The sequence below is a fragment of the Bubalus bubalis genome, chromosome 11 (assembly GCF_019923935.1).
Source record: "Bubalus bubalis isolate 160015118507 breed Murrah chromosome 11, NDDB_SH_1, whole genome shotgun sequence".
NCBI lineage: Eukaryota > Metazoa > Chordata > Mammalia > Artiodactyla > Bovidae > Bubalus > Bubalus bubalis.
The window spans coordinates 70085501-70109745 of NC_059167.1; the positions used below are offsets into that span (position 1 = coordinate 70085501).

General features: G+C 35.1%; 1 long non-coding RNA gene across 1 annotated transcript; it reads left to right on the plus strand.

The window, feature by feature from the left end:
- The first annotated feature begins 529 nt into the window (after positions 1–529).
- Positions 530–22381, plus strand: LOC123328116. Its single transcript, XR_006542893.1, has 2 exons — positions 530–697; positions 22145–22381. It is a non-coding gene; the product is annotated as an uncharacterized LOC123328116 (long non-coding RNA).
- The last annotated feature ends 1864 nt before the right edge of the window (positions 22382–24245 follow it).

Below are 24245 nucleotides of genomic sequence, written 5' to 3' on the forward strand. Positions count from 1 at the left end.
TAAAAAAATTGTCCTCCTTCTTGGTAGCTTTGTTTTGGGGATAGGATTTCTTGATCTCAGTCTATCTGAGATCAGTTATTTTCAGAAATCTGCTTAGATTCATCCAAGAATGGTGTAATTCTATTCATTAATTCAGGTAAAAAAAAAAAAAAAAAACCTAATGGCTATGTATTAAACTTTAGGAGTATTACATCGAGATGGCATACCCACTAATCTTTTAAAGTTCCTTTTGCCATTTTCAGGATGTTTACTGAGTTTAATAGAAGTCTTTGTTTTCTTAATCATATCTTAGAAAATTTAGTGCCAAATATGCTCTCTTGAATTAGTGCCCCAAACTTTTTGGTCTAGCTCAATAAATGCTGTAATTCAACCCCAAATTAAACAATAAATCTTAACTCAGGTGGCAGTAAATACTGATTTTTTTTCTTGTTTTGTTTTCACATTCAAAACTCAAGGGTCACTTGAAGTTTTTACACTAAATTATATTCATTTTCCCCTCTGGTCACTCCTCTGTATGTAGAAGGAAAACCCTGCTGTCTAGAAATGTTCATTAGTACGGCAACTGGGAGTAGAACAATTTGTAGCCTCATTAGTAATTTTTCTGATTGGTAGGAAAATTCTGCAGTTCTGAGCTGACGGAGTGCTTATTCATCAACATCCCGAATGCGACTGCATCCAGATTCTTCACTGTTGCACAGTATGTGGTGAATCTTGTTGTTGTTGTTTAGCCACCCAGTCACATCCAACTTTTTCAACCCCATGGACAGCAGCACACTAGGCCTCCCTGTCCCTCACCATCTCCCAAAGTTTGCCCAAGTTCATGTCCATTGCATCAGTGATGCTGTCTAGATGTTTCACTATGGTGAGTATTGAGTGATTTTTTGACTGGAGGTTCATGTAGGGTTTCTGAAGGGATCAGCAAAGGTTTAGTATTTGTATTCAAGATAGAGTTAGTCCATATTTTTGTACCAATTTGAAAGATACTTATTTCAAATCTTTAGCACAGAGTATTGAACATTTGGGCTTCCCTGGTGGCTCAGTGGGTAAAGAATCTGCCCCAATGAATTAGATGCAGGAGGCACAGGTTCCATCCCTGAGTCAGGAAGATCCCCTGGAGGAGGGTGTGACAACCCACTCCAGTATTCTTGCCTAGAGGATCCCGTGGACACTCCACAGGGTCGCAAAGAGTTAGACATGACTAAAGCAACTGAGCACACTCTGGACATTTAGGGCAGAAAAATTCAACTGGTCTTAACATTCTGTGAATAATTAAATTGAAATTAAATTCCTCAGAAACCTAAAACAATGCTTTGCCCAGTTTGCCTCTCAAATCAAACCCTTTGGCCATCATTGAGGCTGTTGTTCTTGGAAAGGATGAAATACGATTAATATGGAGGGATTTGATTCCTTAAGTGGACTTTAATCATTCTTCTTTTGTCAGACTGTTGGTAATCTCAAAACTCGATTTTTTTTAATTAGAATACTGACCCTTTTTATTTTCCATTTTTATTTCCATTTATTTCCATAACTTTATAAAGTAATTTAATCTTAATACGTTCTATTTCATAAAATTTGTTTAGTTGAGTCTTGTTCAGTGCATGTTCCAAGAATACAGAGATTTTTTCCCCCTGTTTTTTAAATATTGACATTGGATATTGTTTAATTCCTGTAGCTAGAGCTGTATCTGGCACTGGTAGAGGTAGTAGTACTGTTAGTCACTCCATTGTGTCTGACTCTTTGTGATCCCACGACTGTAGCCCACAGGCTCCTCTGTCCATGAAGTTCTCTAGGTAGGTGTTGAGTAATTATATGCTAAATAAAAGGATAAATGTTTTCTATTCTTTTCTACTTTTCTTTTACTTTTATTATGTTTTAGCACATGCAAAAGTTCTGTTGTGTAAATGTCATTAGCAGAGCATAATGGTATAATACATATCCATAAACCCAACATTCAGCCCAAGAGACAGGAATTTCCAGTAATTTGCGTTTACCTATGTGTTCTTCCCTTGTCTTATTTCTTTGATTCTTTCCTCAGAGACACCAGTATCCTACATTTTGTGTTTGTTTCCTCATTGTTTTTTTTTAAATGTGGGGTTTGGTCATAATATTAAATGCCTAAGAATATATTGTTTAGTTTTACTGTTTGGGGAGTTGCAGAAAATGATAATATACTATACATTATCTTCTTAGACTTGCTTTTTAACTCAACATTATGCTGTCAAAGCTTATCACTCATTCTGTATGTATATTTATTTCATTTATTGCTATATAAAAAATCCATCATGTGACTATACCATTTTGATGGAATTTTAAATTTTTTTTCCAGATTGTTTACTCTTATGATGAATGTTGCTATCAGCATTCATATATATCTCCTGGTACATAAGCATAACATAAAACTAACATAGGCATATACCTAAGAAATGGGATTTCCAGATTGCAGGATATTCAATACATCAGCTTTGAGAAAAATGTCTAATTGTTTTCCAAGGTAATTTGAACATTTAAATTAAAATCTTGCCCTCTAAGAGAAGTGTATGAGAATTCAAACTGTTCCATATCCTTGCCAATAGTACTATAACGTATTCTCAATTTTGTCAGTTTTGACATTTTTATTCATTTTCTTTTCTGTTTTTGTTATTATTTTAGAATAAAGGGATTCTCAGAGATAACCTATGCCATTTGTGAGCCTGAGATGTCTCAGATAATATAGCTTTCTATACTTCAATCATTGTTGAGTGAAACGGTCCTTTGGTGCTCTAACCTGGCCATATTCTAGAACCTAAATGCCCTTTATTCACTTATTACTTAAAAAGTATTCAAAAGTTGCTAGATATTAGGTCAGTATGGAAAGGACAATTACAGTTTTGCATGCAAGCAACATACAATTAGAAAAATGTACTCTTGCGCTCATTTCACATGCTGGCAAGGTTATGCTCAAAATTCTTCAAGTTAGGCTTCAAAAGTATGTAAATTGAGAACTTCCAGAAGTACAAGCTAGGTTTAGAAAAGGCAGAGATACCAGATTAAATTGCCAACATTTGTTGGATCAGGGAGAAAGCAAGAGTAAGAGAAAAACATTTACTTCTGCTTCATTGATTATGCTAAAGCTTTTAACTGTGTGGGTCACATCAAACTGTGGAAAATTCTTGAAGAGATGGGACTATCACACAACCTTACCTGTCTCCTGAGAAACCTATATGTGGGTCAAGAAGTAACAGTTAAAACTGGACATGGAACAACTGACCAGTTCCAAATTTGAGAAAGGAGTATGTCAAGGTTGTATATTGTCAACCTACTTATTTTACTTATATGCAGAGAACATCATGTGAAATACCAGGTTAAATGAATCATAACCTGGAATCAGGATTGCTGGAAGAAAATATCAGCAATATCAGATATGCAGATGATACCACTCTAATGGCAGAAAGTGAAGAGGAACTAAACAGCCTCTTGCTGAAGGTGAAAGAGGAGAGTAAAAAAGCTGGCATGAAGCTAAACATTCAAAAAACTAAGATCATGGCATCAGGTCCGATCACTTCATGGCAAATAGAAAGGTTGGAAAAGTGGAGGGAGTGACAGATTTTATTTTCTTGGGCTCTAAAGTCAATGCAGATAGTGACTGCAGCCATGAAATTAAAAGATACTTGTTCCTTGGAGGAAAAACTATGACAAACCTAAATAGTGTATTAAAAAACAAACATATCACTTTACTGACAAATGTCTTCATAGTCAAAGCTATGGTTTCTCCAGTAGTCATGTATGGATATGAGAGATCATAAAGAAGACTGAAAAGTGCTGTTTATTGGGAGATCAAAGGATGGGGCAGGTGTTGAAATGGGAGACTTATCTGAATGTGGTTTTTTATATTTTTCTGAGTTCTGAAACATGACAATTTTTACATATTTAAATAATAAAATTAAAGAGAGAAAAAAAAGAAGACTGAGCACTGAAGAATTGATGCTTTTAAATTGTGGTGCTGAAGAAGACGCTTGAGAGTCCCTTCAACTGCAGTAGATCAATCCAATTCTGAAGGAAATCAACCTTGAATATTCATTGGAAGGACTGATGCTGAAGCTCCAATATTTTGGCCACCTGATGCGCAGAGCCGACTCACTGGGAAAGATCCTGATGCTAGGAAAGATTGAAGGGAAAAGGAGAAGACAGAGAGAATGAGATGGTGAGATAGCATCACTGACTCAATGGACATGAATGTGAGCAGACTGGAGATAGATAGTGAAGGACAGGGAACCCTGGCATGCTGCAGTCCATGGTGCTGCAAAGAGTAGGACATAATTCAGCAACTGAATGACAGCAACTCCTGAAGAAATGTCATTTAAATTACTAAAGATATAAAATCTAGAAATATAAATCTGATAAAATATATGGTATAACTGTTCAGAAAATTACATTTAATTGATTTAGAGATTGAAACATGGGGAGACATACATAGATGTTCATTAATAGAACACTCAATATTTACAAAAATGTCAATTCTTTCAAAACTGATCTATTAATTTAAAGTAATCTTATTTTAAATCCTAATAAGTTTATTCACAGGTCTAAATAACAAACTCATTCTAAAATTTACTTGGAAGAATAAAAGGCCAAGAATTGCCAAAGCACTTCTAAGAAAAAAATCATCAAGCAAAAAGAATTTTCCTATTAAATAGCAAAATTCATAAAGAAAAATTATTAAAGTTTACTTGTTTTGGTGTTGTGATGGAAAATTAATCAATATAACTAAGCAGAGAACCAGGAAACCTATACATATATAAAAATGTATATTTATGAACAAAATTTACATTGAGATCAATGAAGAAAATAAAATATATTTAGTAAATATTCCTGGAAATATATTTTCCATATAAAAATTATTTACTATATTATGCCATACAAAAAAAGCAATCCCAAATGAATCAAAAATTCAAATGTTAAAGAGAAAATTTTGAAATTTTGGAAGATAATTAGATATATTTACCAAAAGGGTGGAAAACATCTTAAACAAGTGAGAAAAAGTTAAAAGTATAAAGGAAGATTTAATATATTTGAATACACTAAAATTAAAAACTTTAGGTACATACCCAAGAAAAACTCTTGTACATGTAGACAAATACTAGAATCTTAAAAGTAACATTGATTGTAATAAGAATAAACAAAGATCAAGATGTCTATCAGGAGAAAATAGTATATTAAAAATTAAACATGGTACAGAACTTTCAGTAAGTGAGCTAGTGCTGTATGTCTCATCCTGAATAACTGTCAAAAATGTAAAGCTAATGGTAAGGAGCAAGCTTCAGAAGTATACTTTAATCTTAAAATTCTGCCAAGAAATGATGGCATTAAAATGGCAGAATAAGAGTTTTCCATTGTCTTCCCCTTAAAGAACACAATGTTTGACACTCACCAATGGATAGGAGTGATTTTGTGGAAGTCCAAGAATTCAGCAGAGAAGTTCCAGCACACTGTTGGAGCAGAAAACCCTGAGATTAGGTAGGGAAGAGGGCAGAGAAATGTTTTACTTTACCACTGTCACTCCCCCCACCTCCACCCTTGGCACAGTTAAGTGTCAAGAGAGACATTGGCCTGCAATTTCACCCACTGGGGAAAGGGAGAGTGTATGAGTGAACTCCCAGCTTCCCCAGCTGTGTGGGATGCTACCAAAGAGGTCCACTTTTTTCCCCCTCTTTCTTTTTATTTTTTAAATTATGGAAGTATGATAACGCTTTTACAAGAGACTTGGAAAATGCAGAACAAAGTTACATATAGTCTCACTATATATTATAATAACTTTTTAGTCAGTAAGTTAAGATTTTTAGTTGGAGCTTCAATATCAAAATCTCAAAACTTAATAGAATGAATATAAAGAAAAGTAGAAAGATATGGTAGATCTGAAAATCACCGTGAACCAAATCAACATAATTAAGATTTAAACAATTTTCCCACAACAGTAGGGAGATCCACTTTTTTTTTTTTTTTTTTTTTTTTTACCACATTCAGAATACTGAGATGTGCAATTAGGGGACAGGAAGCAGCTAGGAGAAGAGTAGCCAGAGCTCTGAGAGGATTTCAAAGAAATGTAGAATGTTCTAACTGCTCTGCAGACTCAATCAAGGAGACCAACCATGAGCTACAAGGAACATCTCACCTAAGATCCTCCCAACTGGCCAACAGATGGTCCCAACACTCTGCACCTCACCCACACATTCCCTCTCAGCAAAGGTTTGCACACTCCATGGGGCAAGACCCCTGTACATACCCCTGAAGGTGGTAAGAGTGAGACTTTACAGGCTAGTGAGCACTTGTAGAAAGCAGGCCTGATTTTGTAGGATTAGGAGAGAGCACATAAACATGAGCCTTACCACCTATGAAGAGCAAACCAGCACCTGGCCTCACTGCGTACAGTCAAGAAAATGCATGCAATCTTAAAAATTCCCTCTCAAGAGGGAACACAAAATAGGGAGCAGGAGTATCCATAGAAAAGTTCTAAGAAAGCCTCAGAGTCTGTAAGGGGTTTGATGTAAGACATTTCTGTCCTGAAGCTAGTCAGTAAAGTCTGGAGGAGATGACTTCTTCAGTCATGGAGATGGCAATGCAAGACTCTAGGAAGCATAAAATCAGGGGAACATGACACCACCAAAGGAACAATAATTTTCTAGTAACCAACCCCAAAGAAACAAATATCTGCAATTTGCCTGATAAAGAATACAAAATAGTTGTTTTAAGGAAGTTCAATAGTCTACAAGAAAACACAGGGAGACAATTTAATTAAATCAGGAAAACAATACATGAACAAAACAAGACATTTATTTGAAAGAAGTCACACAAAAAAAGAACCAAATGGTAATTCTGGAACTGAAGAATACAATGAATAAAATGAAAAAGAAACACAATAGAAATCATGAACAACAGACTTGATCAAGCACAAGAAAGAATCTGTGAGGTAGAAGATAGGTCATTTGAAATTATCTAGTTAGAGGAGAATAAAGAAAAAAAATGAAAAGAGTGAAGAAAGTCTTTGGGGTCTATGGGGTACTGTTACATGAAATACAAAATCAGAGTCCCCAAAGGAGATGAGAGAGAGAAAGAGAAGGAAAGTTTACTCAAAGAAACTTTAAGTTGATAATAGTTGAGAACTTCCAAAATCTAGGGAGAGATTAAGGTATCTAAATTCATGAAACTAATAGGTCCCCAGTTTCATCCTAAAAAAAATTTCTCTGAGACATACTATGATAAAACTGTCTAGAATTAAAGGCAAATTAAGAATTTTAAAAGAAGCAATATAAAAGAAATTCCTCACATGCAAGGGAACACCCATAAGGCTAACTGAGAATTTCTCAGCAGAAACTTGTAGGCCAAAAGAGTGTTATGAAAGTAAAAAAAAAAAAAAAAACTACCAAAAAGAATACTTTAACTAGAAAAGTTGTCCTTCAGAAATGAAGGCAAGAAAAAGACTTTTCCAGACAAACAAAAGTTAAGGAATTTCATCACTACTAGACCTGCTCCATAAGAAGTGATGAAAGATGTTATCTAGGGAGAAATGAAAGGATGCTAATTAACATGAAAACATACAAAAATATGAAATATATACTAGTAAAGGTTAGTGATAGTGAGATTCAGAGTATTATACTTAATAATGCAATATGTTGGGTATGTTAATGACTTAACTCTAGTACAAATGTTAAAGGACAAAAGCCTTATTATCGCTGTGATGGGGCTTCTCAGGGACCCTAGTGGTAAAGAACTCTCCTGCCAGTGCAGGAGACATAAGAGATACGGTTTTGACCCCAGGGTGGAAAAGCTCACCTGAAGGAGGGCATGGCAACCCACTCCAGTATTCTTGCCTGGAGAACCCCATGGACAAAGGAGCCTGGTGAGATGTGCTCCAAAGGGTCTCAAAGAGTCAGACTGAAATGACTTAGCACTCATGCATGCATAGCTATAATAATTCATTAATGAATGCAAAATATTAAAAGATATAAATTTTGAAATTACAACATAAAATATGGGGAAGTGGAGTAAAAGAGTAGAGTTTTATATGCTATCAAAGTTAACTTTAAAATAAACTATTATATCTATAACATGTTTTATGTAACCCTCATGGTAACCACAATGTAAAAACCTACATAAAAGACATAAGAGAAAAAAAATCTAAGCCTCAAATCATGGAAATTCATTAATTCATAGAGGAAGACTGTAGGAAGGGAAGATTAGAACTACAAAATAGCCAGAAAACAACTAATAAGATGGCATTAGTACTTTACCTATTAATAATTGCTTTAAATGTAAATTTATTGTTACTCAATGAAAAATTATACAGTGGCTGAATGAATAAAGAAACACGATCCAACCATAAGCTGCCAACCAGAAACTCATTTTAGCTTTAAGAACACAAATCGGTTTCAATGAAAGTATTAAAAAAGATATTCTGTGCAAATGAAATTTAGAAGAGAGCAGGGCCAGCTATACTTACATCAGACAAAATAGTCTTTAAATTAAAATAAAAAACTGTAACAAGAGACAAAGAAGATCATTACATAATGATGAAGGATTAGTTCATCAATGGGATATAACAATTGTAAATATACATTCATCTGATATTTTGTTGTTCTTGTCACTAAGTTGTGTCCAACTCTTTGGAACCCCATGGACTGCAGCACTGCAGTCTTCCCTATCCTTCATTATCCCCCTGAATTTGCTCAAATTCGTATCCACTGAGTCAGTGATACATGTAACCATCTCATCCTCTGCTCCCCCTTCTCCGTTTGCCTTCAGTCTTTCCCAGTATCAACGTCTTTTCCAGTGAGTTGGCTTTTCACATCAGGTGGCCAAAGTATTAGAGCTTCAGCTTCAGCATCATTCCTTCCAATGAATATTCAGGGTTGATTTCTTTTCAGATTTACTGGTTTGACCTCCTTGCTCTCCAAGGGACTCTCAAGAGTCTTCTCCAGCACCCAATCCAAAAATGTCAATTCTTCATCGCTCAGGCTTCATTATGGTTGACCTCTCACATCTGTACATTGACTACTGGAAAAACTATATCTTTAACTATGCAGACTTTTGTAGGCGATGTTTCTGCTTTTTAACATGTTGTTTAGGTTTTTCATGGTTTTTCTTTCAAGGAGCAAGCATCTTTTAATTTCATGGCTGCAGTCACCATCCACTGTGATTTTGGAGTCCAAGAAAATAAAATCTATCACTGTTTCCACTCTTTCCCCATCCATTTGCCATGAAGTGATGAGACTGGATGCCATGATTTTAGTTTTTCAAATGTTGAGTTTTAAGCCATTTTTTCACTCTCCTCTTTCACATCCATCAAACTTTAGTACCCTTAAACAAGTTGTTCTAAAGTTAAGCAAATTATTGATATATCTGAAAGTTAAAATATGATATAATAATAGTAGGGGACTTCAATACCACTTTTTCAACAACAAGAATATCATACAGACAGAAAATCAAGAAGGAAACATTGAATTCAAACTCTACTTTACAACAAATGAGCTTAGCAGGCATATAGCAGCAGCAGCACTCTTTTTCTATAGTGCACATGGAGTATTCTTGAGGATCATATGTTAGGCTACAGAACAAACCTTAGAAAATTTAGGAAGGTTAAAATCATATCAAATATCTTTTCTGACCACAATGATGCAAAACTAGAACTAAATTACAAGAGGAAAACTGGAAATTTCACGAATACGTGGATATGAAAACATACTCTCCTGAACAACCAATAGGCTAAAAGGGAAATAAAAAAATAAAGCAAAAATATCTTGAGACAAATGAAAATAGAAACACAACAAAACTTACAAATTGCAATAAACAAAAGTTGTGAGGGAATTTGATAGCAGTAAGCAACTACATTAATAAATATCTCAAATAAACAGTTTAACCATACTCAATGACTTGGATAAGAAGAAAAAATCAAGGCCAGAGTTAGCAGAAGCAAGAAATTACAGATCAGAGCTGCAGTAAATGAGAAATCAGCAAATGATAGAAAAGATCAAGAAAACTCTTTTTTTTAAAGGACAGACAAAATGGACAAATATTCAGCTAGACTAATTAAAAAAAAGGAAGTCTTAAGTAAATAAAGTCAGAAGTGATAGCTAAGAGATTACAACTGATAGCACAAAAATAAAAAGGTTCATAAGAGCCTATCATGAACAATTATAAGCCAACAAACTGGATAACCTGGAAGAAATCGATAAACTCCTAAAACATGTAATCTACTAAGACTAAATCTTGAAGAAAAAGAAAAGCTGATCAGACCAGTAGCAAGATGGTGGAATCAGTAATCAAAAACCTCCCCAAATAAAACCCCAGGAACAGATGGTTTCACTGGTTAATTCTTCAAAACATCTAAGGAAGAATTAATGCCAGTTTTCCTCAAACTCTCCTCAAAAATTGAAGAGGTAGGAGTAATTCCAAAATCATATTATATGGCCAGCATTAGCTTGATATAAAGCCAGAGAAAGACAATACATTAAATGCAACAACAATAACAATAGGTCAATATCCATGGTAAATTGTCAACAAAATACCAGCGAACCAATTTCAGTAGTACATAGAAGGATCAGACCATGATCAAGTGGAATTCATCCCATAGATGCAAGAATGGTTCAACATAGAGAAATCAATAAATATGATACATTATATTAATAGAACAAGTGAAGGTAAAACATCTTACGATTCTCTCAATAGATTTACTAGAAGGATTTGACAAGATACAACACCCTTTCATGATTAAAAAAAACCTCAGTTAATTGCGTAAGAAAGAAACATGCCTCAACATAATAAAAGCCCACAGCTAACATACTCAGTGGTGAAAGGTTGAAAGATTTCCTCTCAGATCAGGAGCAGGACAAGATACCAAATCTCACTACTCCTATTAGACATAGTACTGGATGTCCTAGCCTGGTCAGTTTTGCAAGAAAAAGAAATAAAAGACATCCAAATTGGAAAAGATGAAGCAAAATTATTTCCATTTGCAGATGATATAATCTTATACATAGAAATCAGTAAGACTCCACTAAGGAAAAAAAGAAAAACTGTTAGAATTAGTAAAAAAATTCAGTAAAGTTGCATGATACAAAATCAACACACAAAAATCAGTTGCATTTTTATACACTAACAATGCACCATCTGAAAAAGAAATAAAGAACATCTATCTGTATTAATAATAGCATCAAAAACTGCAATATTTTGTAATAAATTTAATGTAGGATATGAAAGATCTGTCTGCTGAATACTATAAAACAATGTAGGAAATTAAAAAAGCTACAAATAAATGAGGTTTGCCTTGTCATTGGATTGGAAAGATTAATTTGTTAAAATATTCCTACCACCCAAAGCCATCTATATATTCAATGCAAGCATGTAGTGAATATATAAGCAAATGTATGCATAGAAATAATAACCATATTTAACACAGTGATTACTCAGAAGGCCAAGGAAGAGAAAAATGGGATACAAAACAAAGACATTTAACCATACGTCATGTTTTATTTCTTAGTCTTGGTACATCAGTGTACATTTTAACATCTGTATGCCTTTCGGATATCTGGTACATTTTATAATATATACAATCAGTTATATAGTTAATTTATAAAGTCCTCATTGATTATAATCTCTAGCTTTTTTTTCAGTTTCTAATTTTATTAGCCCTGTATAGTTCTATATAACTGAAAATGCAAAAATTGACTGACAATAGTCCTAATCTTTAGTTTAAAATGTGAAAAAAATTATCTGCTCAACAACCATGCATTGACCATCCACTCTAGGTGAGGAACAGTACTCATGAGAAGGGCAGAAACAAAAAAAAAAGATAGCAACCCTGCTCTTGGAGATCTTGCCACTCAGTGAAAATGATCAGCATCTGAATAATTATAGTGTAAAATGCAAGGTGATGTATAAAAGAAACTAATGAACTGGGTCATGAAGTATGAGTAGCGTTGCCAGGCATTCTAGATACAGGGAACAATATATATAAGGAAACATCATGCACAAAGCATTAACTGTTTCAGAATTTGGGATTTTCTTAAGACTATCCAAATGCTGACTCTGTCTTGAAGAATATATTACTGACTGCTTGTCTCAGCTCTAAGAAGCTATTGTTATAATTCTACTTATTCTAACCTTGTAGAATTTTCAGTTTGTTTTCTCAACATTCTTGTCACATATAGCTCATCATTCTTCAAGGTACCATTGATGAATTTTATGTACTTCTATTTTTTTTCAGGAAATGCACAATCTATGCTTTTTACAAATGAATCTAATTAGGTTGGACTGTATAAAATTGCAGTTATTCAGCCATTTCTGATCTAAAAACCAGTAGTTTCATATGATTATACTCAATATCACCTGGCCAATGACCTTTTACTTATAATAAGTATATACAAATACTCTGCCTCACTTCTCATTTTCCTCAATTCAACTTCAGTTGCTTAATAATTTTGCAATATTACATCTATTTTTAACAAGAAATATGCTACCATTTTCCTGAACATATGTGTTTCTATGAAGTTTAAAAGGATGCCCTTTACTAACATTAAAAATTTGGTCTGAACTGATTAACTAGAAAGTACATCAAAGTTGGAAACAAACGTATCTGCCTCGATGGTAAAATGATGGTAACTAGAGGATGAGGCACTACCTTAGTTCCTGGGAGATTTCTTTCACTATGATACCATTGAGCATCACTTAATATGTTCAGTCTTTTAGGAAACAAGGTCAGTTTATGGAGACAAATCTATTTCTTTTACTTCTTTTTAATTCTAGGTTTTGCTCGTTTTGCTGTATGAAAATAAATTGGTATACATTTTTGTTAGCAAACCATGTTTTTTTTTTTCTCTTAGCCTGATAATATGCAGGAGATAGAAATAAAAATAAGGTATTCATTGATTTTTTTCAAATAAAAAATGTTTAATTCTACCTGGTACTTAGGCTAGGCTCAGAGACTGACAAGAAGTCCAAAAGGGCATTAGATAATGATGAAGACGATGGCAATAAATTATTAGACCCAAATATTTCCAAATGTTCTGTTTGTGCAACTGATCTTCTTCACTAGATTTCAATCTCTGGTATATTTGGATTATAAAAGTTTCTTATTGTTAAACACTTTTGAAATAAATGGCCATTAGTTACAAAATGTTTCCTTTTGGAAAAAGCAAGTATTGTTGAAATCAACTACTCAAGAGCATAATAAAAGTAATTGAAGTACATTTATATTATATTTTCTAATGTCATAATCTTTTTAAAATTTAAAATTTTGTTTTATTTTTATGAAGTATATTTGTTTTACAATATAATGTTAATGTTTGCTGTATAAATAAGTGACAGTTTTACACATATGTACATTCTTTTTTATATTTTTTGCTATCATGGTTTGCCTCAGGATATTGAATATTGTTCCCTATGCTATATAGTTGGAGCTTGTTGTTTATCCGTTCTATATGTAATAGTTTGCATCTAATAACCCCAAACTCCTAGTTCATGCCTCCCCTCCCCCACCTCCCCTTTGGCAACCACAAGTCTATTTTCTATGCCTGTGAGTGTGTGTCTGTTTCATAGATAGGTTCTTTTAGATTCCATATGTAGATGATATCATATGGCATTTGTCTTTGTCTGATTTACTTCACTTAGTATGATCATCTCTGGTTGCATCCATGTGACTGCAAATGACATTATTTTATTCCTTGTATGGCTGAATAGTATTCTGTTGTATATATGTACCACATCTTCTTTATCCATTCATCCATCATTGTACATTTGGATTGCTTCCATATCTTGGCTATTGTAAACAGCTCTGTGAACACTGGGGTGCATGTATATTTTTGAACTGTGTTTTACTCCAGATATATGCTCAGGAATGGGATTGCTAGATTATATATATATATATATTTTTTAAGTTTTCTGAGGAACTTCTATACTGTTTTACTTAGTGGCCATACCAACTTACATTCCCACCAAAAGTATGGGATCCTCACCCTTTCCATCATTTGTTGTTCATAGACTTTTTAATGATGGCCATTCTGATTGATGTGAGGTGGTACCTCATTGTAGTTTTGATTTGCCTTTCTCTAATAATTAGCAAAGTTGACCATATTTTCAAGTGCTTATGGACCATCTTTAGAAAATACAGTCTTCTTTAAAAAATCTCTCTTTAGGTCTTCTGTCCAGTTTTTGATTGGGTTGTTTGTCTTTTTTGTTGTTGAATTGTAGGAGTTTTTTGTGTATTTTGGACATTAAGTCCTTGTCAATCACATCATTTGCAAATATTTTCTCCATTTTCATAGGTTGTCTCATTTCTTTCTTTTTTTATGGTTTCCTTTGCTGTGCAAAGGTTTGTAAGTTTGCTTAGGTCTCATTTGTTTATTTTTGCTTTTATTTCTATTGCCTTAGGACACCCAAGAAAACATTGGTATGATATGTGTCAGAGAGTGTTTTGCCTATAATCTCTTCTAGGAGTTTTATGGTGTCTTTATATTTAAGTCTTTAAACCATTCTGAGGTTATTTTTGTATGTGATGTGAGGTTATGTTCTAACTTCATTGGTTTACATGCAACTGTCCAACTGTCCCAGAGCCATCTTCTGAAGAGACTCTTTTTCCCATTTGCATTCTTGTCTTCTTTGTCAAAGGTAATTGACTATAGGTGTGTGGATCTATTTCTGGGTTCTCTATTCTGTTCCATTGAACCGTATGTCTGTTTAGTACCAATATTGCACTGTTTTGATTACTGTAGCTTTATATATTAATTGAAATCTGGGAGGGTTATGCCTCCAGCTTTGTTCTTTTTCTTCAGGATTGCTTTGGCAATTCTGAGTCTTTTTAATGTCATAATCTTAATAACCAGCAAAAATTCAACTAGTACAATTTGTAACACTAGTATTAAAAATCAAACTTTAGTGCTTTCTTTCTAAAAGGAAATTATAAAAATAAAAAATTGATATATTTATATCCCTTTTTTTTCAAAAGTGGCTTGCTGAATTTCATATTTTGGAAATAACTTATTGTGAAAGTACCTAAACCTACATGTTAAAAAATTGAGTCATAATGTAACTAATGTTATAAACTTAGGGATATCACTGGTGAAATTTTACTCCCAAAACTAAGGAAATTTGACCTGGAGTGCTTCTGGCCTATATTATAGCATCAGTTGTCAAACTTTCTCTTTTTTTAACCACAGAATTGTTATTCCTGTGTGTTGACTGCAGACTCTGCCTTAGTTTGGGAGCTATTAACATCTATCAGGATCAATTGTACATACTTGAACTAAGAAAAATTTACTTGACAACTCCAATGGCTGTTAAAAATCCATTACAGAGTCACAGAGAAAAATGCAAAAGAAGACTGAGGAATGGCAAGGAGCTGGAGGAGAAATTCTTCCCTTTTTCTCTTACTAACTTCTACCATTCTATTTTTAGCCCAACTCTGAAATTTTTCTTTTTTTTGCAAAATTAAATGCACGTTTCTCAACAACTATGCTCTTGCTTTTTGTTGAAAGCATGCATATATGATACAGACACGTGGCCTTGTTGCTGTGGTCTGCTGGGAACACATGGCATTCAGTACTATTTGATGCTGATGAAGGAGAAGCAAGCACCAGGAACAAGACTTTTCCTTTAAACAGAGCAGCAAAGAGCATAAAGGAAATCTCTTAACAGGTGGTATTTTTCAGACTACCAAAGCAGCACTGCCTTGTGTTCAGTTCTACCCAGAAGGTTTTCAAATAGCAAATAAGAAAATAATGGCATTAGTGAGTAGAGTCATTTCTTTCTTTTTCATTATTTCCCAGAGCAGCTCCACCTAGAAAATCCCTCACAAACCTCAATGTCATATTTAAAGTAAATGCACCTGGAAAAAGTAACCACAAAAGCTGTAAAGTTCAGCCAAATAATGTATAAATAGGTGCTGCAGACTGAATGTTCCTTTAAATAAAACAAAAGTAATTAGTTCTTATTGTCATCAATTCTTATTGATGAGTCATTGCCATTTTCCCCCAATACAGTAAGTATTTACTTGTTATTTTTTGTTTTCATCTTGCCTCCTATTGTATTTACATTTTATAAGGCCACAGGATGGGTGAAAATTGATTGTCCCAAAAGTTACTTATCGAGAGATGATCAAGAAAAAGATTATGAAGGAGCTGTGTGATTGATTTCCAAATCAAGCGACCTGTTTATGAAAATAATTCTATAACTTCATCTATTTAGAATGCAACAGAGATTTTTCTGGGGAGAAGAAATCCATCCACAAGGAAAAAAAAAGGAGTAAAGAAATAAAAAAAAGAGCAAAGAAACAAGAGATTTTACTTTTAGCTCATCCTCAGATTTGCAAGGGACAATAAGCGAGATTCATTAGGCCATTTGTTTCTGTCATCTGCCATGATTCAAAATGAAATACTAAATGTTTCATGGACTCAGAAAAAGAGTAGAATTTGTCTTTGTGTTGGCTGTGCGGAGACGGTGTGGCTTACAGCCCCCATACAAGAGGCCTGACGGATGAAAGGGGGAAGGGTGGTGCCATCTGAATGATGATGGGCTAATATCATCACCCTCTTGTCAGCTGTAATAGGCTTTTCCTCACAGAAATAATTCATAAAACCGCTACATTATATTCTATCCCTGACAGGCCCTATCTATCCTCCAACCCAGCAGGCTCACAACTAATAAGAAAATATGTGGTTCAGGAACCCTGAAAAATTAAACAGGTAGTTTATGAACAATTTGTTTCATGGGGATGTTTATTATGTTTATTAAATATTGAGCCTTTAATGTTTTCCCAGTGCAGATGATATCATAAAACTGCTGACTTAAGCCTCGGATGTATTCTTAGAAAATGACATTTTACACGACTAGTAGTACATAGTAAATAACTAAATTATAGCAGCTTATGTGTGTGTATAGAGCCAGGATGTGGGAAATATAATTTATAATGTATCTTTATGTACGTGTGTATGTGAGATGCATTGTCGTGTACCCTCGTGGATCACGTTCGAGCTTTTGTCGCAGGCTTGGGTTTAAAAGTAAGTTGGAGAATACCATTATTTTAGCACTTGTCTTGAGGAAGGTCAGCCTGAGGTTTGTTTTATTGCTTGTACTAAAGGAGAAACCTTGAGTTCAGTGTTTGAGGCATCAGGAGTACACAAACTCTGGGCACTAATAATAAACTTAATCAGGACTGTTACTTTGTAAATACAATTTTTATAGAAATCTGTTGTCCTGGTTTTCTCTGGAGACCAATGTATATGAGCATATAAGGGTAAAATGGCTTCTGGTAATGGGATGTTCTTTATTTGAAAAGTACCAAATGAGATAACGGAAACTGTTCTGCAGAGAGCGGCAGAGAGAGTGCGTGAAGCATGTTCTTTCTTTGCCCATACCTTGCGCATTACTAGCTTTGCTGTCATAATATATTTAATCAGGGTGACAGTAAATGATCTTCTGCTGTAGACAAGCAAGTGGAAGATTATCTGCATCTTACAGGGTTAATGGCCCTTCCATAATAAACAATACCCACAGTATGAAAATAAGGCAATAATTCATGTTCATATTTCAGAAAGCACATGTCCAAGGTGATTTACAAAGGAGGTTGGATCAAACCTGTGGTTAAATGCTATAGCATTCCAGGGCACAGCTTTACTGATCTCAGAAGGACATCTTAATTTACTGCATATTCCCACAGAGAAACATACACACGTTTTATAATAAATACATCCTCAGAGGGTTTCACCGAGGGTATAGAGGTATATGTAATGTGGAAATCCAGATGAAATAGAAAATATCAGCATGAAGAGGTTAAATGCAGAGTCTGTTTGAAGAGTGATTATCAGTAACTCAGCTTCAAGCTAGGGGAATACTTTAGGGGCCAACTCATGTACCAGTTTTGTCTAATACTTTTATAAATATCCAAAAAGAAAACAATAGAGAGAAATTGACCCCAAGCTTAAGGATGACCCTGAAAGCAACCAGCCAAATTAAGGATAACTTTCACAAACTGCAGGGCATTGTCAGAGATAAATAGAAAGATTCAGAAAGAGGAGGTCCCCTTGGGTAAGAGAGCTAAGCTTGCATGGAGGGGATGGGGATTGTCTAAATTTTTGGAGGTGTGACAAAAAGCTTTCATTGTGGATAGTAAGCCAGTTGTCAGCAACACAGAATGGTGGTGGTTTAGTCACCAAGTTGTGTGTGACTGTTTGTGACCCGCCAGACTCTTCATTCTATGGGACTTCCCAGGCGTAGGTTGCCATTTCCTTCTCTAGGAGTTCTTCTCAACCCAAGGATCGAACCTGAGTCTCCTGTGTTGGCAGGCAGATTCTTAACTGCTGAGCCACCAGGGAAGCCCTGCAACAGAGAATGAGTATCTAAATCAAGCAAGATACTGCAAGTATTAAAATAGTCTGGCTTAGGGGATACAAAACAATCTCTGTGTTCAGTGCTGCTCAGCTTCTGATTGGCTCTTAATCTAACTTCTACAAATAAAGAGCGATGTGGAGAATTTGGACCAAAAAGCCTAAGGGATTGAGATATATAGCTTGCAGAAGAGAATGGTGAGGCTGAAAAATAATCTTTACCTCTAAAGGGTTACTATCTGAAGATGGAAAACAAACTGTGTTCCTTCTCACCCAGTAAACTGGTCCAGCAGGATGATTTCAGATTAAATGCATTATTTTTTATAATAGGATCATTAAATGTCAGGTTAGGTAGCAAGAAAGGTATATTCTGTTGCTAAGATTTTAAAAATAGATTAAATCTTCATTTGTTAGGAATAGGCTAGAAGCAGCCTGTCCTTAAAAGTAAATGAAGGTGTTAGTTGCTTAGTCACATCTGACTCTTTGCCTCCCTATGGACTGTAGCCTGCCAGGCTCCTCTGTCTGTGGAATTCTCCAGGCAAGAATACTGGAGTGAGTTACCATTTCCTAACTCCAGGGGATCTTCCTGACCCAGGGATCAAACTCAGGTCTCTTGCATTGCAGGCAGATTCTTAATCTCTTGTAGTTTCTTCCAGCTGTAAGAATGTATGAATGTATGCATGATCAAGTTTCTATCCCTGAATGGAGTTTCTAATATTTTCACTGAGAATATACTTTTTAACAATTATTGGGCCACTCTGAGGCCTCTTTTGAAGTCTAATTCTAAAGAATAAAATCTGTACCTTGCCTTTCTCAAATACCTTTTCCAAGTGGTACGTTATTTTCTGATAGAATTGGAAAATTCTTCGCTTAAACTGGACCCACTTGGAGTTTCTTGTCCTGGCATAGACTTTTCAGAGTGAGGTTGCCATTCCTGAATGGGTGACCCTTCCTGCCTTGCCTCTAGCTTTCTTACTAGTCTGAATTTGTTAATGAAACCCAGAATCCTGAGTTGTTCTATACACGAGACAGACAAAATGGACGGCAGCTTGTGGAGGAAAAAAATTTACTCCGGGTCATTAAAGAACCATGAACATCCTAAACAGCATTAGGCTCTGTTTTGGTCTCTGGGGCATACGTTGTGCTACCAATTTCAGACACCCCTATTTTAGAGTAAGGCAGTTGGTGGCAATTAATTACCCCTGGATTGCACATACAGCTGCAGCCTGTGTATGGAAACAGAAGAGAAATTAGATTTAATTGGCCTTAGCACAATCAAGAATGTGGCATTTATTTAATTATAACTTGTTGGGAATGGAGCCTTGATTATGTTTTATTTCATTTTTAATATTAATAATATGATTAATAACACATGCAGTATATAAAAATGAAGTAAACTTCTGGGATGTTACAGTAAGGTATTGTGTGTTATTTTTAGGAATACATGAAGTATGTTCTTTTGACAATCAAAAATTTCTCAATTATAAGAAAAATGAAGGGTTTGTTACCCTTCAGTGTCAGTCACATTGATTATTTCAAAGTTTTCCTTTATCAAGCCGGGGACTGACGTATCCTCAGCAGAGCTTGTATTAGTGGGTGAAATGATTCATTGAAACCCAATTTATTTTCTATTTTGGTCTACTTTTTGGCTTTGAAGTTAAAATGTTTGTCATTAAGTGCCCTTGCATCTTTCCTTGGTAATAACTGGGATTTCTTAAAAGGAAAAAGAAAAAAAAATCTGGCATTTGAATGAAAAATACAGAAAAGGATATATCCTACCTCTATGGGCTTTTAAAATTGTCATAATTCTCAAATGGGGCTTTAACTTTTATGGAAATATTTGCCTAGGAAAATATTTTACATAGTATTAATAAAATAATTGCATTTATACTGATTGTTTTCATAGTAGTCGTCCTGGTTTGTATATATTAACTAAAATCCTTAAAAGTAAACATCCAGACTTTTTTACCCAATGGTTTTATAGAGTGAACATTTGCTCCCAATTCAAGGGAATGATCTGCATTTAAACAATGTCTCCCTGATGGGAATTTCCTCTAAATGCCACACAGACTAAACAAGATAAATGCTTCTGACTGCCATGTTGTATTTTGAAAAATCTCTTATATTCCATACATACCAGGCAATATTTCTGCACAGTTTCACACCAAAGCAGCAGGATTGGAAGTGCTTTGCTATTGCATCAAACATTCCTAAATAGAGGGAAAGCAACACCCCACGGTCCTACAAATGTTTATAAACTGAAGTGGTTACGTGTTCTATGCTCAACATGGGTGACAGTGACTTGCTGTGCAGTTTTGAGAACATTTTATTTCTAAGTCCTTCACCCTTACAAATGGGATACCAAAATTTTATGTTTCAGGCTTAAGTGTAGAGAAAGGATACCAAGTTCAGAGGGTAAGCAAAACATTAAAAAGGTTAACCATAAGTTCATAACATCCAGGCTTGGAGAGAGGGTTAACTTTACAAAGGACAGCTTTTCTACTTTCCTTTCCTTGAATTTTTTTTTTTTTTTTTTGTATTTTTTTCATCATTTGAAAAAAATTTAAGGAAAAAAAAAAACACTTTTCACAGAGGACACTAGATACTTCTTCACGTTATCAAACATTTCTTAAATACCTGCTGGGTATATGCAATCCTGTTCAAGTACATATGACATCTAAATGAAAGATGGGTTTGCTCTTGCAAATCATGAAAGAAAGCAAATCAAAGTAATTGTATGATTGCTTTATGTAGGGCACCCCAGAAGCAACGTTCATGGAAAACCAATCCAGACTTTGGAGTCAGTGAGACCTGGCTGTCGTTTTTGTTGTTCTGCCACAAATTGGCTGTGAGATTGTAGGCTTATAACTTTCTTTTCTTGGATTCAGTTTCCCCATTTGCAAAATGAAGAAGTTAAACTCTTTAGATGATCTCTGAGCCCCCTTCATGTCTAATATTTTATTATTGCTATCTATAGGATTGAGGGGACGTGATGGAGCCTTCACAGAGAGATGGAAAAATCCTAAAACTCAAAAATGTTATTTTGTAAGGGTGTATCAAACATCTACCCAAAGCAACAGATTAAAGTCTCTGCCAAAAATGTCCCAGGGAACGCTGACTGAAATATTTAACAGGAGAGCAGGAAGTAGGGGGAATGCAATTATTTCCTTTTCTTTATTCAAGAGCAGAAAGACGTTTCATAAATGGAAAGGAAACGCAGCCTCTGTTGGTGTGCTGTGGTTCCCTGCAGGGTGCTCTTCACCTGGCACTGATACTGGGCCTTGTCTGTTCTGCCTGGTGGCCTCAGCCCTGGACCCAGGGCTGGAGTAGGCAGAGGAAACACCTCCACCGTCCCTTGAACTGGCTTTTGAAAGTTAAATAGGAGAAAAGATACATGCAGAGTGAGTGAAATCTCACCTCAAATTATAGCCACACCTGTCATTCTACATCATACATCAGAAATAGCAGTTAAATATTAACACACATGTGTACATTTGTATGTGTTTATAGACATAACCTCCACCTTCCTGCTAACTTCCCCGCTAAGTTCACTGTTTTGTTTGAATAGTTGTGGGGCTGTTTTCAAGATCTGCCAGTTGGAAGTAACTACGTTTTGTAAAGTTAAATGAACTTGGCCCGGAAAACAGTCCATTATATGAGAAATTTTACATAAACATATGGGAACTGAATGACTCCTTGTTACTTTAAGCCTGTGACAAGTATCATTATCCAAAGTGTTGTTGGTTTGGTGCAGGAGCTGGGTATGCTCCTAATGTACTTTCTTTACTTTCCTGCAGGAAAAAACCCTCAGACACAGTGTCTAATAGCAGCATGTACCTGTCTCTCAACAAAGAGGTCCATGATATGAAATCGCCACTGTAGCAGGAGAAACAGGCAGCCGATACCATCACCTTTGGTGGCTAAGAAGCCAGTTGTAAAGCAACAATTAAAGATTGGGATTTTATTTTCTATGTGTCTAACCCCATCTTCCCATCCCTCCTGTACAGAATATATAACTACAATAAAACTTCCAATGACACCAAGGCATCAGGGGCTCTTGTAGCAGTTATACTCAAAAATATGAAATACACACACACACACATGCATGCATGCACACACAAAATTGAGAAAATAAAGCCAGGTGAACATGAATGCATATTCGCTGGGTATAATTGCAAAACAGTGCATCCAAATCTTCATTATCAAAATGTGATTTGACATGGCCCTTATAATGTAACTCATACATTTACAAATAAGTCTTCAGAGGTGTTAAAAATAGAATGGCTGGCTGGAGCTTTTATTTCATTCACAGGGCCAGAAGGACATATGTGTCATTATGCATGTAGCTACTTAACTACGGCTTTCCATCTAAAAATATTTTCTCTTTTTTGCTGAAAAAATGTAAACATATGTTTTAAGCTAAAAATCCTATTAATATATGTCAGGGAGGCTCTAAGTGCCCCAGTACAGTGCTGCTTTTTGTTGGAGTTTGTTAAAGTATTTTGAAGTTAAATCTAGTCTCCTTTTGACACCATGTTGGGAAACCAGGGACTAGGGAAAGGGTTAGCAGGTTAAAAAAGGAATGAAATTCATATTTCTGATTCAGGAGAACTTGTACTTATTAAAGGTAGTTTCTAGATGTGATTTTCTGGTCACCAACTGACTATAAGATGGAAAGAAGAAATGAATGATTTCTATACATTAAAGGTAGTTTCTAGAGGTGATTTTCTGGTCACCAACTGACTATAAGATGGAAAGAAGAAATGAATGATTTCTATACACACTTGACCAGAGAGTACAAATGTAACATATATACTCCTGCCAGTGGCCTCTGCTTTATAAACAATGAGGTGCTACATCTTAAGGCTGATTTCCAGTATCCTACTGCAGGACTGAATTCAGAGTCTTTTCTTATTGTATATTTTGTTTATTGGCTAATAACTCTGATTTAAGTTTTGAAATCTGAAAGTAAAACAGAGATGCAATTGGACTTGGTGCAACTGATATAGCTACCACCAGGGATCAGGTTACCTGTCCTCCGCTGTGGCCCCGGAGGTGTATCTTATTGAATAGTTTTTCTTGCCTCAGAATCCACTCCCTCTGTTCTATGATTTCCCCTCCCTTTGGTGAGCTGTTTTAGCTTGTCTCCAGCGGCCCAACAAAGCAGTCTCACATCCCCAACACCAGAGGGGGAAATAAAACCAACTTAAAAAAAATAACTTCATGTCAATGTTTTATAATCTTGAAAGATTGAAAAAATTGGTCTGCACATCAAACATTGCAAATACCTGGTAAACAGTGGAGTACACAGACTCTGAGGAAGAAAAAACAAATCACATTTTTGCCTCAGGGAGGAATAAGCAAGAGAGGATTTTTATTATTTCCATGTGTTATTTTGAATATATTATTCTGAACAGCACTTAGCACCTTCATGGTGCTAAATTAATTTCCCTTCCTTTCTAAGTGATCTCTTCTGTGGGTGTTGTAGGGTACAGGTGGTGGGTGGAAAACTTGCAGGTTTTGATCTTGCATATGAAATATTTCAAGTTGTTAAGTTTTTACATACCCAATTTGTTGCCGGGTAACAAACCGTGGAGGTAGAATATGATTATATTTCCAGGATAGGTATTTTCATTGGTTTATAAAAACTGTGTATTTATAAATCTGTGTTAAATTTTTCAAAGCATTTCACATTCATATCATACTTAACCTTCCAATTTCCCCAAGTGCTAGTTGCATGAGGTGGTACTTTATGTAATGTACACAGAAGGAAGGTTAAATGACTTAATCCAAGCTGAAAGTTATGTTATTATGAGAAGCTGAATGCTGTCTCTTCTACCTCAGAGCAGAACCGAAATAGAAACAGATTTTACTTGAAGTAGAAAGCAGTAATATTGC